Here is a 16,056-nt window from a genome sequence, read left to right on the forward strand (position 1 = left end):
GGCACTCAGAAGAGTATTTTCATTGTTTTCTAACATTTAATATTTCTAACATTTCATGTATAATATCCATTACTGATAATTACTGTAATGAACGGCTCTTACACTAACAATATTCACTCATACATGTATATTCTGTACAAACAGCAGAGATTAGTCGAATCCGATAGCATGACTATACTAAATTTTGTTTCTGTTATAAGATGCTTTATTATAAACTGTAAAATAATAACACCTGAATTAAGAAAAATAACTCTCTAATAAACATTTTATAATACCCTGTAGTGCATGCTAATGTGCAAGATAATAGTGCGGCTAAAGTACTTTCACATTGGTTTAAATGGATTCAACTCCTCCCATAAAGTTAAATTATCTGTGTTTAAACCCCGTGTCCCGCGCTCTGATTGGCTGGCTAAGCTGTATGGGGACCCTGCTGCTGAGGCATTCAACATCTGGGAGAAAAGTGAGCATTACAGGGACGGGGCGTAGCACAAAAAACTGCTCCATTGGCCAATCGAAGGCAACCTCATCCTAACTTCACTCGTTGATTGGTTTGAACCCCTGTCAAACAGCAATACGGGGGGCGTGGCCTGAGCTGCAGCCGAGGTGTTGTGATTTCAGTCTAACCAGCTTCAGTCCTGTCACAACAGTGAGGGGCGTCTTTTCGCTACGCTGGCGCTCTGGGAATACTAACCATTTCAAAAACTACTAGCTAAAACTAACAACCCCGCATTTTTTCCTTCGTTATCCACGAGACTTTACAGCTTGTTCTCTGCGACAGTATCTCAGAAACACTGCGACGTGTGTATTTTCAAGGTGGAAGCACGAAGGTAAGTGGTTCGTTTACTAGTTGAGGACTTTGGCGATGCTGTTGCAGCTGTGTTTACTTTGCTCATTACGAGACAGATGCTTTAAGTTTGCCACAGAAGAGAGCTTATTTAGGCATGTGAAGAGCGACGATAATCACTTGAAAACAACATATCAGACGCTTTTAATAAGCCTGAACTGTCCCTGTACTCTCTCGGAGTTTCATTTATGGTCCGGAGAAGCCGCTGCTTTTCTGTTTTTCTCGGCTGTGTTTCGAAGTCACCCTTTTTTCTGCACTGGTAACTGAATAACAGAAATTACAATCTGGCATCAACCATTACACCAGTTTTATTTTATTTTTTTTGCAGTAGCTCTCTTTCTTTTTCTTTTCATTATTTTCATGTGTGTATCACGGACGGGTTTGGAAGATGTGTTTGTGTCGGCAGCGAAAACTATATGCATGGTCATATGAAACCCTGACACACACGTTTTCTCTCTTGTTGCTGCAAGAGTCCCCAGCAACTTATCACAAATAAGCAACCGATAACACGTAGCTCTGACTGGCATCTCGCCTGAGACACTAATTGAATTTTTGATTTATTTTCTGGCGGAAGCAGCCCAAACTTGTTTATCAAGGACCTGATTGTGGGAAAAAAAAAAAAGAAAAAGGAAAAGGAAAAAAAGCGGGGGATTAGTGCGTAATGGAGAATTTGCTTCCTTTTCACCATCAGATAGAGGGGGGAAAATCAGTGTGAGTTTCTGGAAAAGAAAAGCAGCAATTACGTGGCAGTTGGATTATTATGAAACGGCACATCTCCCTCTCACTTTGCACAGATTTTACCTCTTAAATCACGCTTGTCTTAATGCCAAACTCGGAGGGAAAACGATGAGCTCATTGTTCTAACAGGTTTCAACGGGAGAGCCTGTATTAGACCTCAGTGTTGCCTACGATGCAGAAAGAAATTAGAAACCTGTGTTTTTCTTCTCTTCTCCTGCTTTCCTAGTAGTCGCTGGTGAATGTTTATGTTGAAATAGATGCTCGTGGCTGCTTTTAAACCGTCCTCTGCACAAAGGGAGACCACGATTTGTCTCAGCCTGTTGTGCATTAGTCCTCTAATTTCCCTAAGTGGGTGTTCAGTTTCAGTTGAGGCTAAGAACATTTCAACAATAAATAAATCTCTATTGTGCATAAACACTGATAGACTACACCACTGCCTTTTCGATCCTGGACTCTTGCAAGGTGATATTGTAGACTGCATGCCTTCTTGCTTAACTCAAAGGCTGCCCGCTTCTGCCGTTTCTCTTTGCTGTATCTGTAGCCTTGCAAAAGTTTCCCAGGCATTTTAAAAATTCATGTTCAGCTTAAGGCTTGCATTGCCTGGATTGAACAGCAGAGCCAGTACTTACTCATCTAGCATGTGCCTTTTTGTTCTGGCTGTTGCATGATGTTTTCCTCGAGCAGTCAGATGTTTAAGCAGAAAGTGTGATTAGATCTTGTGATCTTCTTTGGGTTGTTTTTTTTTTTTTTTGCCTTGTCCCCACTCCTCACAGCTGCTGCAGTGATATCATAGGATGATGAAGCCACTAATGGCTTGCGGTTTCCTACCCTAGTTGTACAATGACTTGGCACTCTTTGCTCCTGCGAGGACATTGCAGTGTGGTTTCAGGTTATTTTATTTGACATGTAACTGGTGCGCTAACCAGGGGAAAGGTGCCGCTACTGGTGTGCAGGACTAGTGGGATGCTTCTGTGCAACGTATCCAATGCTTAAGCAGCAGCAGTGGTGGTCTGTGGTCCCATCTGTACTGTGCACAGTTCATACAAATCTACATTCAGTCCTCATTTGTGGTTGTCGCCCACAGTCGCAATGAAGCAACTCTTTGTTTTTTATTTTTTTCATTCTCTTACCATTAGGAAAGTCACATTCTGCTGATGGGTGAGTTATAGTTGTGAATGTGAGCGAGAGCAAAGTACCAGCAGTGCGTTCATTTCCCTGTCACTGCTGAAAATTGCTTGCTCTTCGTCCAGCTCTCATTTTCAGGCCCCGATAGGTCGGTCGCTCAGTTAGCATGGTTAATGGTGCATTTAGCGCAGTGTGTAATTTTATTTCCAATTTCCATTCCGCTGCTTGCTTTTAGTTTGAAGTGACAAGAAGCCCCGATGGAGGGGCCCTGTGTGTGCAGATGGCATCTTCCTAATGGTCCTCAGGGTAATGATGGTTGAAATAGGCTCCTAACCAGGGGCTGAGGACTGTGGCCCTTGGGGGACATTCAGCAAGCCTATTTCCATTTTCATCATCAAGATAAAGTACTCAGAACATAGGCGTATGTGTACACACACACACACTGTTAGTCTGCACTTTGGATTGGTCAGAAGAAAAAAAAAAAAAAAAGATGAACTTCAGCAGGACTGATGAAGACACTTTACATTAAACCCTCAGGCAAGTTTGAAGTTGGTAAATTGCTGTGCCCTATTTCGAGCTCAGTGGAACTTGAGGGCATAGATAATATATTTTGGGATAATTTTTGTTTGACGTCATGTTCAAAATTGTCTGAAGTGCTTTAGACTTTAAGCACTTGTGCAACTGCTGACGTCTAAAGAAGGGTGGGTGCAGTGCCGTGCTTCAGGAAGCAACAGTTAATCGCCACTTCTCATCCGCAACATATGGGACTTTGTTTGGCCCTGTACCTGAGAGAGTCACCGGTCTGTGGCACCTCATATTTCATTTTGATAATGGCTGGTAACCCGTGGCAACTGTGGAGGCAATGAGAACTTGGCTTCTTGAAGGGCATGGTTGAAAAAGGGAAGAGGGTGGGTTATGAGGATGTGAAGTCCAAGGCTGCTTCCCCCCCGCTCTTTCCTGCTTGGTTGCGTTGTGTCCAGCGAAGGATGTGGGACCCCTGGGGAGTGAATTATTACCTGTCAGCCCCACAGGCTCCCTGTCATCCATAATCCAGGGCTGACACAGCACATGCTGGCCCAGGCTATCTGCTGGGACCACCAGGCCTTGGCCTCCAGGTCTGGCCTGGTTTGGCCATAGCTGGTAAGAAATCGCATTAACATGTTGAATCAAGCGTTACAAATGCACAGTTTAAGACTATCATACAAACCTACCTTGTGCCTTTTGCATTATAGCCAGTGGGTCTTTGTTATTATTCTGACTAGTGTAGCTTTTGGTTTTTGGTTTTTTTTTTTTAAAGTTGTTTTTAGCTGCTTTTCTTACTGAGCAGAAGGAGCTTCTTTACTGTGCCTTGAAGTAAAGTTGTTGCTCATCATTTTGCTGATTCAGTGTACTGTATCTCCCAGGTTTATCAGCCTGCGTGGTTTTTAAAGTTCATTTACAGATTGCCAGTGGCACAGACATAATATATACTGCCAGCTGCATCTGTTTTCCTGTGATTGTCGCAGCTTGTTGAAAGTAAAGGTGAATACGGCACTGACAATTTTTCTCTGACAGGTCCAATCATTAACTGTTAGATGTGAATCCTTAGCAGCTTATTATTACTTTTGATTTCAAAAACAGGCGTGCAGCTTCATCCCGCAAGTGGTCCTGTGGTTAGTGCAGAACTGAAAATTATAGCTAAGCTGATGAGTGTGTAAGTTTTGGGAGGAAAACCTTTGAGTTCAGTGAAAGGCTAGAGGGAAGAAGTGAAGGAAGAAGAAAAAGATGGCGGGAGGCGGCAAACCACAAACTGGACAAGAGACAGGCCTTGGTGCTTCTATCCAGACTGGCTGTCTTCCTGAGGTTTTGTCAAGCTGTTCCTCAGAAACATTAACCCCTTGTCAAACATGGACTGGGTCTCCGTTTTCTAACCCGCCACAGCCACATGCAGTGCGGCAGGAACACAGGATGACTGTCTGGTAACACTTCATGAAGCGTGGTGGATGCAGTCCAGCAATTGGAGTGGAAAATATAACCTGTGGCTCTCAATGTCAGCAAATTAGCTCAAATTCATATTTTTAGTGTAAATGGGGGTCTCGTGTATCACAAAGGAGTCTTTGTCAAAAATCAGACCTCAGCTTTATTCTCCTTTGTTTCTTTTCTGTATTAAGTCATGCACTGAGGTTTCACTGTTTTCAGTGTGGTTTGTCTTTTTAAAAACGCTGAAGTCGAGTAATGATACTTGTAGTTTCATGCTTTTTGTCTCTCTCACTCCATATCAGTTGCCCTTTAGATGAAGGACAGAATACCTATCTTCAGATATCAGACACACTCACTCTTTGATTTGTGTAACAAGGAGGCTGTGCATGCTACCTACGGGGAAGCTTGGAAGCAGCATGCACCACGAAAAGGATTTCTCCTGAATGGAAAGAAAATGAATCATCCAAAAATGAATTCTTGTCATTTTTCATGCATATTCTATGTGAAGAAGTAGCTAACGCGGTGCACTGTGTGCGCTTGAAGTTTTTTTTTTTTTTTTTTTTTGTACACATATATATAGAATTATTAGCTGATGAATAAGCACAAAGATCCTCCAAAACGCCCATTCAGCTGTGTGACCCACAATCCACAGAATCCAGTTTATTTTGAAAACCACAACAGTCAGTAGCAGAGCTCCCCAAAGATTAAGATAATGCAGACATCACAACAGGCTCTCTTACCACCACAGAGAGCAAAAATCCCCACGTTTCTGATTCCATTTCTTGCCTCTGTGTTTAATTGTAGGAAGCAACTGATATGAGGAAACACGTGTCTCTTTAAGTAGCCTCTGGTCATACATACTAGCTATTGATTCTTGAACTCTTAGTTGGGTCAGATGGGGAATGGCAGAAGGGCCCAGTTTGTTGCTCAAAATGATCTCTTAATTACTTAATAATGTGGGCAGTCCTCCTGCATCATTGATTAGCCAGTCAGGCTTAACAAATTGCCCCATGACTTCCCAGTCTCGCGCCCTTATTGCTTGTATTGGTAAAACTGGAAACTACAGTGAATGTTTTATGTTTTTATAAACTAAATATTAATTTCATTCAGTGGTATATACTGTACACCAGAGACCTTATTAGTTGTTTAGCTATTTACCAATAGTTACCAAGAGTAACATCATAAATGCAGAACATTAAGGCAGTATGGGATCATCTTGACAGAGAACGTAGCTAAAGACGGCAAGCATCCGAATTTCCTAAAGACTACTTAAAGAAATTACAAGAAACCTTTAATTCAATTAAATTCAAATCAAATTAATTCAACTCAATTTTATTTATATAACACCAAATCACAACAACAGTCATCTCAAGCTTTCTTTAAGAGAGTTCAGGGTGTGTTGAAGAATAAATGGTCATACACCTATGTGTGCATATTATTCAGTGCACAACACCTATTTCTAATTTTTAAGCAAAATATAATGTAAAAAAGGGGGCAGGTCAAGACTTTTTTCACAGTGCTGTACTTAAACATGCTGGTATGTTAATAAAAATGATCAGACATTAGGCACTACAGTTGGCTTTTACTTGCCTAGTCCTTCAGTGCATTTGAAAGTACTGAAGTAGACAGATGGATATCTGATTATTAATATCAGTATTGTTATTGAGCTTGTCTTTCAGCATTTCATTTTCTGTTTTTATCTTTGTCTCCGCACAAAAACATTGGAGAAACCTATAAAAAGGCCCAAGTGTACAAAAAACTCTGCGCTGTGACTGTAATGTTGCTGTTTTGCGATGTGTGACTCTCAGAAAAAACATGCCAGCTCTGATAAAAGGAATTGATGAGCTTAGAGGCTTAGAGGCTTAAAGGCATACAATTCCAATGGATTGAAAAATGTGGAGAACTGTTTCTCGATTCCGATCCTTTGTCCCATCTAACTGTTTTTAGCAGTGCAATTTATTGAGCCTGCCCAGTCTATGTCACACACATAATGGCCGAAACACTGGAAAAATTGCAGCTGGTGTAGCATATGGAGAAGATCGAATAAAGAACAAAAACCTGTATTAGTTATGCAGAAACAACTGGCTTCAATAAAGAGAATACAGAACAACACAAAACTACACTTTAAAATTAGTGTGTTGAAGGAGGGAACAAACTATGTATTTTATCACCTGAAACGCAGCCATGATATGTTACAAATACTGTGTAGCAAAGAGAAATATTGCACACTTGCTGCATTCAGTTACAAAAGCTTTGCTAATGTGAATTAATTAAGCCATATTTGGTTGTGTATGACATTTTTTTTAAGTGTTTGAATAATTCTAGATAGCTGCTCTGCATATATTCTTAATATTTTGGTGGCACAGTTGGAGGATGATATGCAATTCTTGGAGATAAACTTTGTGTAACTTTAATTTGGCCATAACCAAAGAACTAGAAAACACGGATCTCAAAATAGACAAGTATAACAGCAGCATCTGCCTTTTCTATTATTCCAATAAAAGTGGCACATGTGCAAAGTGTCCTCTGTGAATTAGCCAGTTGTGTGTTTCTGCAGACCTGGGCTCACAGAGCATGCACATTAGGGCTGCCACGATTAGTCGACTAGTCACGATTACGTCGACTATTAAAATCGTCGACGACTAATTTAATAGTCGACGCGTCGTTTGAAGCTTTGTAAGATCCCAAAAGACTCAGGAATAAGTAGTAGTATTTAAGAGTGTAATAACGGACTGAAACAGAAGATGGCAGCACTGCATGTACAAGGATGCCAGCTGCCGTTAAACCCCGAAGAAGAAGAAACTGTGTTCCAGAATTCATAGCGCGGCCCAGCGCAGTTGTCAACAATGGCGGCAGCTAGTTAGTTTTAATATTACAATTATTATTCTTTCTGGGTCACAAAATAAACGTTTAACATATTTTCAGGTGTACATTTTACGTCCAATGGATGCATGATCTGATTAGTCGACTAATCGCAAAAATAATCGGTGACTAGTCGACTATCAAAATAATCGTTTGTGGCAGCCCTAATGCACATTGCCATCCTTCTGAGCTGAGCTTGCAGGGAGCGTGTGTAAGTGAGGCTGCCTCTGGCCAAACCAGCCAGCTGACTTCCTGTTGGCTCCCCACACACATGAAAATAATCACATTGATATGACTCCTCCACACTTTCCAAATGATGTTGTATCGGGTGGATCAAATTCTGGGGTCATTCTCTAATCATTGTCAGCTCGACCATCTCCATATACATTCACTGAAATGGGAAAGTCAGCCCACTTCCAGCATGTTTTTCACACTTTGAAATCTGAATCAATGTTTGAACAGGAATATCTTCAAAACTGTTAAAGATAAAAACCTGAAATTTTCAGTGACCTTTCTGGCCATAACATTGAAGCAGGATCTATAATTCAGGACAGATGCATTAAAAAACAAAACACTTGAATAGTGGCTAGTCAAGAAACATGTTATGGGTAGACACAAACGTATTTGCTATATATGGGTAGTATTTGCTATGTAAAACTATAATTATATATATCTAAATTTTAAACCATACTTTTTACAGGCAGAAATTTTGAGCAGAAATTGTTCTAAAAATGCAATGATTTGATATGGAATAAAGCAAAGGAGTTTTGGGTTTCTTAATACTCGTAAAAAATGTGTTTTAGCAGCTCCTTTTCCAGCAATTTGGTTTATTGCTGTGTTCATCACAAGATAAATGTGGAAGTTGTAGTAATGTGGTTTGGCTAGTTTGGTGTGCAGCCCAGCAACATTTCCTCGTGTTGGATTTTTGTTTTTCTAGAGCAGGAGTGGCTGGTAGATCCTTGATTTGGGTTTTGTTTTGAGTTTTGTTTTTTATTCGCTTGTAAAGCAAAAGATAAGAGATAAGTTAATAATTAAGGCAAAATTAATCTATTTCAGTTCTGCACTGCATCAGTGCAGTTTGGAGTTCTTGTGTTTTGACAATTAAGCACAAAAGATTATATCAGTCCTTTAGTTGGCAGCGTTTAAGTATGATGAAGTTCTTTATTTTTTTCCTTTGCATTTTTCTCTTTTATTTCTGATCATTTTTGATTTCCTTTCCACTAAACCTGGAACCTTTTTATAGTGCATGTCCTCAACAATGTTGATCTATTTTCTCCGTTGTGCAGTATCATGTTTTCTTCAGCATTTTCATCTTCATTGCTGGTTGTTGTTTCTTTCTCTTTTTTTTTTTTTTTTCTGTGTGTGCCTCACTTTTCAGAGATTGGCTCTCAATCAAGTGGTATGGGCAAGACTGTAATGCTGTTTTCAATTTGTGAAGTTTTTGCTTCTTTTAGTGGAGCTTTTTTTCTTTGCCTGTTCAGCCACAGTGGCTATCACAGCTTCTACTAACAGCCAAGTTACTCTCCTATTTCCTGCAAACAAACAGCTGTTGTTTCTGGAGGAAATGTAACCATCCATCTTTGTCCCTGGCAAAGACCTACAAGATAACCAGAGCGCTTTTTGTTTTGTTAGGCACAGCTTATTTTCCGCAGAATAAGTTGTTACATTGTTACAGACATGTATTGCTTTGAATTGGAGCATGTCTCTATCCAAGACGAACATTTGGGTCTTTAAAAAAAAAAAAAAAAAAAAATTATAAAAAATGTTATTAATAAAAAAGGGCTAGTTTGTCCCTACATGTTTGGCTGGATATCATTACACACAGAGCTTTTGGTGGCACAGATTAAAATCTCACAACTCCTGAAATGGTGAAACAGAGAAAACAAGGCTGATCCAGATAGGGTGGGAGAAAAAAAGACTGGCCTCATTTAAGCTGGCTAACAATGCCTGAGAATCAGCTGTCACCCGTGTCTGTTTTGATACAGTTGTTTTTAGACTCTTCATTAGTCTGCTGTTTAAACAGAGTGTTACGTTTTAGTCAGATGCATGCCTGCTTTGTGCATTTCAAAGATGAGAGACTTTATTTTTGTAAAGATTGTGAGTACCGTGTGTAAGGAATTTATGTTGTGTCAGTAAACCAGTCTGCTAATGTTTTAGAGCAATATTGGAGCTGCTGGCATTATTACTTCTTTTTTGTTTTTTCAAACACAAATGCAAAATAGCTGGTCATATAAAACAAGCAACTGTAAGTGTCATATTGCACTTTAAGCCACTGTATTTATTTTATTTCTCATACTATAAATCAACTGATTAGTTTTTGGAAATAATAATAAAATGAGTTGGTACTTCCAACTGTGCATGCACATAAATGTATCAAGTGTAGAGTGGGAAAAAGGAGAAAACCCCACCAAATTCTCACATTTGAGAGGTTTGCCAAACATAATTGAAATCCACCAGAAGTGGGCTGCACTGAAAGACTTGGAAGGAAGTGTGCAAAGTGTTGATGTTGAAATGGCCATCGCTAAGGCTGTAGAGCAGATATGCGGAACGAATTGGGTGATGCAAAGCAATGTGGGTTAAGAGTTTCTGGCAGAGTGAGACTGAGAGATTGAATATCTGATTTTTCTCAGGTTTCTCTTTTGATAATCTGTATCACAGAAATTGTCTGGCTTGTCAGATCTCGACTAAAGCAATTAGGTTGACTGCATGAGGGAGGAGGGGTCTGGTGTGTTGGTGCTATTGAAGTAACTTTGAGTTATGATCATGCCTCATTGTTGCTTATTGCAGTTTTTTTGAAATGAGAATTTTTATGGCCCTGAAACGTGAAATGAAGCAGGAAATTAAAAACCTACGTTTTTTTCCCCCCTTCCCTCCTGTCCTATTCATCCACAGCTGATGCCTTCAAACAGTAGTAGTTTCTCGTTTCTATTCTCCACACACTCAGGTGACAGGTATTCACATATTTAATTCATTTAAGTGGTCACAGAATTGATTTTTTTCTGCAGGGCGTTATCTCACATCTTTTGAAAATGAAATGGGCTCTTCTCACAGCTGGATGGTAATATGACAGTCATACTTTGAAAGAGGATCATAAATGCATCTAATTTCCAAACTTTCCAAAAATAGCCCAAACCATTTGACCCCATGCCTTGAAAGGTTGGGCAAGTCTACATGCACTTACTGTACTGGTCTTACTTTAAATGGATAGTAGAAGTTAAACTCTGCAAACCCTAAATTTAGGTGGAAGGTAGATTGATATTTTCCGGAACTGAGATTGGCTACCCAACTCTCGGCCTCCCTCGGGGTCTTTATCCGATTTCTTATGCATGCACCCTGCGCTTTGCAGATAGGAATTGTGGCTGATTTGGTGCAAACAACACTGTGCATACCCTTGTGCTTAAATCTGTAATGTGTTAAAATTAGAATCTATAGTGCTTTTTCTTTTAAGATTTAACTGTGAATTCCTGGGTGAGTATGAAATGTTTTACCTGTGTGAGCATTTGGGGCCGGATGTTGGCTGTTTTAATCTGCTCTGACGCTCTCATGCTATTATTTGTGTATATTTTAGTGGTCACCATATGTGCAGTGAATGTTTGGCTTGGACAATGTGCGATAAGTCTGCTCGCCTACACTTAGCTTGGTCATTTTCATCCATTTCTCAGAACTCCGGGCTTGTTTCCATTAAACTGAGGCTATTTTTATATCAGTGTTTGAGGGGGAGGGTTTATCAGGGGGTTTCAGTTAGTGTCATATGAATCCAAACCGGGCAGGGGTCCAGGGTGAGTAAAACAGACCTCCTCCCCCTCTCAAGTGCCCTGAACTCTTTCCATTTGGAGAGTGTGTGTGTACCAGTTTATTAACCATGTGTTGACTCACTACTGCAGCTGTGAGATCAAGTATGAGTTTGCATTCTTGTGGTCAGGGGAAAAAAGAAGAATTCTTCATAGATTCACCATGAATCCCTTGATGGTTAAGCATTGATGCATAGACTAAAAACGCCAAGAGATCGAATTTACTGACACAAATCAGAGAAAAACAAATTAAAATGTCCCAAAACAGGAATAACATAATTGGATTAATACATTTAAGTTTGCTCTATATCTCTATAAGGTCTTGACCTTACTAAATGCACTGAAATTACTTTTATTTTGATTTGGCAATAGATTAAATTAAATTCAACTTAATTTCTGCCTATTCCCTAATCAAATAAGCAGAAAATCATTTGAGCACCAAGTTAACATTTCTTGCATCATGCTTCATGTGTTATCTCAGATTGTGAGCTGTTCATCTTTCTTCTTTTTGCATTACTGAGGGAAAAAAAGCATCTTACATACATGACACATTTATAATTGGGTTATAGTGAGTGACTAAGTAAGACAGCAAATGGAAACAAAGGTTGAATCTTGTTACTTGAGCATATATAAATAAAATATAAAATAACCATCAATTATGTCAATTTTCAGCTGTGTTATTGAATTTTGGATATCCACTGGTGAAGGAAAAGGTCATGTTGCTTGTCAAAAAATTCTGTTAGTCAAACTATGATTCCCCAAACATGAAAACAATCTTAGAGTAATTGCACATGATAATTTTGGCATAACTGTGTATGTGTGTGTGCCCCGCAGTGATGTGGATGACTGCGCCGGGCTTTAAAAACATGTTCATTAATTTACTCTGAGGCTGTAAACTTATTTCCACCAAGACACACAAACACAACAAAACACACCCACTCAGCCACATGAGCAACTTCCAATTTCCAGCGAATGAAACCTTGTTTGAGCTGTCTTCATTGCCTCCCTCTCTCTCCTCCTGGCTTCCATCGTCTCTCCCTGAGGGGTAGTTTTTAGTGACTGATGGCATGAAAGCCAGCTGAGGGTAAACAAACCAGCAGACCACACTTTTGCTTTAATGTCACAAGTCAATGACATGCAGCTGGGTGAAAGGAATGAGGGGGGGGCAACACCTACACTTTCACTCTCAGGGCCATGTCTGAGGCTGACAGTAGCCCTCCAGCTAAACACAGACAGTCTGCATTAGTGTTGGCCTGTAGCTACAGGTGCCGGGAGAATCAAGTCCAGTTTTATAACTTGGACAGAAAGACATGGTGCGAGTGTTTATGCCTCCATGAAGCAGGTTTATACAGCTTGGTTAAAATTATCATTACTAGGTGTCAATTTTGCAGCCTTACGGAAAAGAGAGAACAGTTCTATGAGCTACAAATCATTAACTTATTATGGACACTTAAATGTATTTCACTTGTGCTGTATTTTTTTGCACATTCACTAAACAAACACTATTTGTCGTCATTCAACTATAAAATACGTGGCGTCTTTTAAAAAAATAAAATAAAAATTATGTCGCTATGTTTGCAGTGCTAAAACACTCTAATTCACAGTGTGATATCGGTGCCTAATTCAGTGTGGCTTCCCCTCTGTCTGAGGCACCCCGGATTCTTACTGGTTTGTGGGGCATGAAGTGCTCAAATACCAAGTTTCCACAATATGACAAGATCAAGAGGAAGGGCTGTTCAAGTTCTCGTAGTTTTCTTTTGTTTGGTTTTAAGATTTTAGTCATTTAGACCCAAGTAGGTTTGATGTGGGTCAACCTTTTACAGTGCAACTCTCCACCAGCAGCTGTCAGATCCTTCTGGAAAAATAAGGTTTGATCTCACAGGATAGTTTTTGTCTATGGAATTTAAATACGTTTAAAAGTGGCACTGAGTTGGCAATATTTGTCCTGGATTACTAAGTAACAAACCTTTTCTACTGGGATTGTGACAATAGTAGAATTTCAGAATTGATACCAATACCCAGGAAAATACTCAGTAGGACTTTGATACCAGATTGTCTGACTGTGCTATGTTTCTGTTGTCAGAATTTTGTTGCTGATCAGAGTTGGTAAAGTAGGGTGCCACTCTTGTCTAGTTGCTAGTGGGCTTATCTCAGCTTCAGAAAGCTTGCAAATAACTGTGATATCCTTTTAAATTAACACTGCCTGCTGACTTTACAGACACGCAGGACTCAAAATTTACTTTTCTAGTTCCAACATTACTGTCATCATTTTTTTTTTTTTTTTGGGCATATGTACTATCCCCCACTTAATGATAACTTAACAGATGGCTGATGTGCCAAAGTGGTAATTGCTAATAGTTATACGGTTACCGTTAATGTTTGCAGTGTCTAGGTTAAGATATACAATAACTGCTAACGGGAGCTTTAGTGGTGTTGAAGTGTGAAGTGCTGTGTCAGCTAGGAGGCAAAGGTGAGATGCTGCAAATAATAGTTTTTTTTTTTTTCCTACCTACTTATCTGTCTCATACAAGCAGGTAAAAGAAAATGGGGTTGGGGGTGTCTAACATATATTGACACAATCAAAGAGTGCAAACATTAGGCTTGGTGTCTGTTTTGTGATAAAACAACCAACTTCTTCATGTGAAAGGAAAGTGCTATGCCGTCCATAATGGTTTTTATTGGGTTTTTAAAAAAAATATTTTTGCCTTAAATGTCTTTTTTGTAATTTTTTTCCGAAGGATCTTGAAAAGTAGTTCACTTCAATTTCTAAAGATCTTTCAGAGGCACTTGACTCTGACCTATGAATCATCAAGCATAGAAAAGGCACCTAACGCAAGGGATGAACCGGTGTTGTCCACCCCTAGCAAAAAACTTTTTAAATTGTATCTTTAGGCACTTTAGTAGCACTTTACTGCCTGGGACATAAATGCATAATTTGTTCCTATTTCTTTAGTTGAATCTATGAAAAATGCCAGAGATAATGACACACATGCACGTCATCCGAACTGGCATCAGAAATGACATCAGTGAAAGTGTGGCTGTCAAAAAGCCATTCTTAAGGAAAACGGGGAGAAAAGGCTGAACTGTTCCTGAAGACTACTTAAAGAAATGATAAAAAAGCTTCCCTACAAGGGTTCAGGCTGTGTTGAAGAATAAAGGTGGTCTTACCACATTTTCACTTTCAAGCTTGTTAGAATTGTACAAACTCACATTGCACATTTCAGTGAATCAATCTATTTCCAATTTTCAAGCAAAACATAAAGACAGTACTGTATGTTTCAGAAACATTGGTCTCTAACAATTCAAGTCATTAAAAAAATTATTTAGCAGAATAACTTTAAGGCAAAGTCTTGCGTGCATGTCAAACTGTCTTTGAACACATTTCAGATTTGTACTAACAGAAAAACTCGATATATTGACCTTTTTGTGAAAAAGTTCTGCACGAAAGATAAGGAATTAAATCAAATGTCATGTGCAAGTTTTATTGACTATATAATAGCAATTCAAAGCCGTTTATCAAGTACCAGCACCCCAACCGAGATCTAGTGCACTTCCTGCAGCGAACTACTGTGTTTGCCGCTCGTTAGTCAAAACCCCTCTGATTTGAAAATTCAATCTGTGAAAGAAGAGAGCTGCTGACTGGTCTATGCCTAACATGTGCAGGAGACAGAGGTCAGTAACTCCATAGACGGCAGTCTATTCACAAGGAAGATCTTTTTAATTAGACTATGTTCTTTTAATTAACCAGCCAGCATAATGTCTGTGTCCATTTGTCAGCCCTTTACTTTGCTTAGCGGAGCAGGGTGAAAATACCTTCTTTTGTCTCCTCACTGTTTCAGAGATCCCTGCTTCCTATTATTATATATCATTGTTCACTGAAATGTATTTTTTCTTGTCTTTTAGATTAGCATGATAATACCCCCATGGAGGGGAGGAAAAGTGGTGAAGAGCTATTGCAGGACTGCTCATCAGGCTCACTGTGTGCAAGACCGTGGTTATTATCATACTGAATGCACCATCAGTTAAGCTAACAGCCTAAATTTCGACATTTATCTCCAATATCATAGCCTGACTGTCAATTGCATAGGGAGCACTATGGTAAATTACAGGTTATGTCTTGCTCCTTGGAGCCTGGATCTTTCCCCAGTGTAATTACGTTATGCTAATTCTGCCCCCCATGTACTTCCCATGACAGAAAGAAGGCCTTCCAACTGTTCAGATATTAAGTAAAATATGAAGGAATAAATGTGGCGATTTACGCTACGGTATTGCTCGCAAAACCTGAGCACACCCCTTGTTTCTCCATGGAACTCTAGGGGATGGAGGAAAAGGCTCAGCTAGAGCTTGTATCCATGTTTCCATAGACTAGGTCAGCTGCAGGTCAGGCCACCTTGAACTCCTCAGCTGGAATTATTGTGTCAGAGGTGGACAGGGTCAGGCCACGGTCCTCCCTTCAACACGAGGACTTTGTTAGTGTCGGACACGCAGCAGACACTGGCAGCACAAATCCCTGTCACGCTCTCGGAGTAGAACCCTGCATGGGTCAGAGGTTGTGTGTTAAGGGGGGCATCCCTGTTTCATGACCTGAATACTGATTGATTTCCTCGAATGGCTATCAGGGTAGGGGGCCTTGCCTAGTGATTGCAGGGACTGGTCAAACCACTTACCCTTACCCCATGTGGCGATTCGCAGTGAGAGAAAGTGGTACAAGGGAAGGGAAAAGCCACTCTTTGTCAC

The 16,056-nt window shown here is 39.9% G+C and overlaps 1 protein-coding gene across 5 annotated transcripts in view; it reads left to right on the forward strand.

The window, feature by feature from the left end:
• Positions 1 to 598: 598 nt before the first annotated feature.
• sema6cb (semaphorin 6Cb) overlaps positions 599 to 16,056 on the forward strand; it is a 149,045-nt gene continuing 133,587 nt past the window's right edge. For 3 of the 5 annotated variants that reach the window (XM_005455151.4, XM_005455148.4, XM_003450302.5), the window contains exon 1: positions 599 to 827. The gene's annotated coding sequence lies outside the window, so the exon portion shown is untranslated. The remainder of the gene's footprint in view (positions 828 to 16,056) is intronic. The other 2 variants (XM_005455153.4, XM_005455154.4) reach the window with 1 other exon arrangement.

Source organism: Oreochromis niloticus, linkage group LG11 (assembly GCF_001858045.2).
Source record: "Oreochromis niloticus isolate F11D_XX linkage group LG11, O_niloticus_UMD_NMBU, whole genome shotgun sequence".
Lineage (NCBI taxonomy): Eukaryota > Metazoa > Chordata > Actinopteri > Cichliformes > Cichlidae > Oreochromis > Oreochromis niloticus.